The sequence below is a fragment of the Colossoma macropomum genome, unplaced genomic scaffold, assembly GCF_904425465.1.
Source record: "Colossoma macropomum unplaced genomic scaffold, Colossoma_macropomum, whole genome shotgun sequence".
NCBI lineage: Eukaryota > Metazoa > Chordata > Actinopteri > Characiformes > Serrasalmidae > Colossoma > Colossoma macropomum.
This window is the reverse complement of record NW_023494805.1, coordinates 7,427,723-7,430,812: the sequence shown is the minus strand read 5'-3', so window position 1 is coordinate 7,430,812 and position 3,090 is coordinate 7,427,723.

Below are 3,090 nucleotides of genomic sequence, written 5' to 3'. Positions count from 1 at the left end.
CTGTCTCACTAAACACTCCTGATTCTGTTAATGAGGGTAAACGCTAATCTTTGCAACACTTCGGCTCAGAAGGTCCCCAGTTTGACATGCCTGGCCTAAAGCAAATCTGCTAACATCCCCAGTTTGACATGCCTGGCCTAGAGTAAGTCTGCTAACATCCCCGGTTTGCCATGCCTGGCCTAAAGGAAGTCTGCTAACATCCCCGGTTTGACATGCCTGGCCTAAAGAATGTCTGCTAACATCCCCGGTTTGACATGCCTGGCCTAAAGAATGTCTGCTAACATCCCCGGTTTGACATGCCTGGCCTAAAGTAAGTCTGCTAACATCCCCGGTTTGACATGCCTGGCCTAAAGAATGTCTGCTAACATCCCCAGTTTGACATGCCTGGCCTAAAGTAAGTCTGCTAACATCCCCGGTTTGACATGCCTGGCCTAAAGTAAGACTGCTAACATCCCCAGTTTGACATGCCTGGCCTAAAGTAAGTCTGCTTACATCCCCGGTTTGACATGCCTGGCCTAAAGCAAGTCTGCTAACATCCCCGGTTTGACATGCCTGGCCTAAAGTAAGTCTGCTAACATCCCCGGTTTGACATGCCTGGCCTAAAGTAAGTCTGCTAACATCCCCGGTTTGACATGCCTGGCCTAAAGTAAGTCTGCTTACATCCCCGGTTTGACATGCCTGGCCTAAAGCAAGTCTGCTAACATCCCAAGTTTGACATGCCTGGCCTAAAGTAAGTCTGCTAACATCCCCAGTTTGACATGCCTGGCCTAAAAAAAATGTCTGCTAACATCCCCAGTTTGACATGCCTGGCCTAAAGAATGTCTGCTAACATCCCCAGTTTGACATGCCTGGCCTAAAGTAAGTCTGCTAACATTCAGAGTTTGACATGCCTGGCCTAAAGTAAGACTGCTAACATCCCCAGTTTGACATGCCTGGCCTAAAGTAAGTCTGCTTATATCCCCAGTTTGACATGCCTGGCCTAATGTAAGTCTGCTAACATCCCCAGTTTGACATGCCTGGCCTAAAGCAAGTCTGCTAACATCCCCAGTTTGACATGCCTGGCCTAAAGCAAGTCTGCTAACGTCCCCAGTTTGACATGCCTGGCCTGAAGTAAGTCTGCTAACATCCCCGGTTTGACATGCCTGGCCTAAAGAATGTCTGCTAACATCCCCAGTTTGACATGCCTGGCCTAAGGAATGTCTGCTAACATCCCCAGTTTGACATGCCTGGCCTAAAGAATGTCTTCTAACATGCTAACATGGCTAGTATTTCTGGCTAGTATATCTTCAACCTCTCTTTAGCCATGTACCATTTCAGTTTAGAGATTTTATGACTTCTGTTGGATGTATTAAAAGGCCATTCCAGGACAAAAAGCAATATCATTCACTCCCCAGTCTACATAGTCCATACATGGAAACTGTACAAGCCTGTTTTGAACTCACTGTTTTCATGATATCATGAAAACCAGCTCATTTACATACGTCTGACCATTTAGCCTCACCCATTCATGCTAAAGTTATAAGGATTGTTCAGCCCGGACTGCTTTTTGAAAGAGGCACAATACAAGACAGCCAATCAGAACTAAGCTCGTTTGCATATATCAGTCTTAAAGGCACAGTAACAAAAACTGCCTGTTAAATTCTAAGGGATAAAGAGAGGTTGGAAAATGGTCATGGGCAGTCGTGGGACCAGAAGGTCGCTGCTTTGATCCCCTGAGCCAACAGGACATGACTGAAGTGCCCTTGAGCAAGGCACCTAACCCCCAACTGCTCCCTGGGCGCTGTGGAAAGGGCTGCCCACCACTCCGGACAAGTGTGTTCACTGCCCCCTGGTGTGTGCACTGCCCCCTAGTGTGTGTATGTGAGTGTTTCACTGCATGCATGGATTAACTGTAGAGGTCAAATTCCTCTGTGTGCAAGCACAGTTGGTCAATTCTAAACATGAATTACAGCTAAACTGAAAAATATGTATTACATGGGCTTAAATATGAGAAAGATGCAAGATATGGGCCCTTTGAGTAATATGAAATGAAAATATTGAGCACTTCTCCAAAGCAAAGATTCCAGCATACATCTTTAAAGCCACAATTAGCATTTTCAGAGCAACAAGGTAACACACTTCCTGAAAAGCTGAAGAAGAGGACAGAGTCTGAGCGTATGAACAGCTAGTGACAAAGACAAACCTTTGAAGGCTCTAAATGGCTTGTTCATGGTCTTTTTGTAAACACTGGAGTCAAAAACCATCCTATTTTGGCTGAACTTGGCTAATGACACATTCACTGAACATGTTTCACTCGTTTACTATGCAGCTGATGCGAGCCAAATGGCTTTACCTAACTCTGTTATTCTCAATGTCACTCAAGCAAAAAGCGATGCTACACTCTGTTAGAAAGACTTTCCACCAGTGTTTTTAAACACTTCCGAGTAAACAAAGTTGGTCAGAGTGGTTTAATGGGAAATGCTTTCTAGAGAAAGAGTCAGAATTGCTCACGGTGGTGGTGATAGGAACCAGACGTCTGAAGAGTTTAATGCCTCTAAAAGCCCCCTCACAGAAAGTTATTACAGGAAACCTTTATGAATATTATTGTCTGATGCCAGAGACATTGTTTTACGATAGTGTTGAGATACGTTCAGAGGTGTAAAATTCAGGTCCAGAAAGTAAAAATCCTTCCCAGGATTTTGTTCCAACTGCCTGGACCGCTATGCTCGGGGTTAGATCTATCTAGAGAAGCCAAGCCATTGGAACAAAATCCTGGGAAGGATTTTTACTTTCTGGACCTGAATTTTACACCTCTGGATACATTTGGGCATAAAACTTAAAATAGTCCCCAAAGAAAAGATTTACCACTGTTTTACCATTATCACCATTTTATATATATAAACTCACCAGTGAACCAAGACACATGTGGGTTCACTGGTGGTTTTGGATAGTAAATAAAATGACTATATTTGTGTTTTATCTATAGCGACCCCTGGTTCGTATCACCACCACTGTACAGAAATCTGAGTCAACACGTTTCTCAACAATGAACCATTTCACACCAAACCCCTCAGAATGACTGTTTACATTTCAATGACTGAATTACTCAGA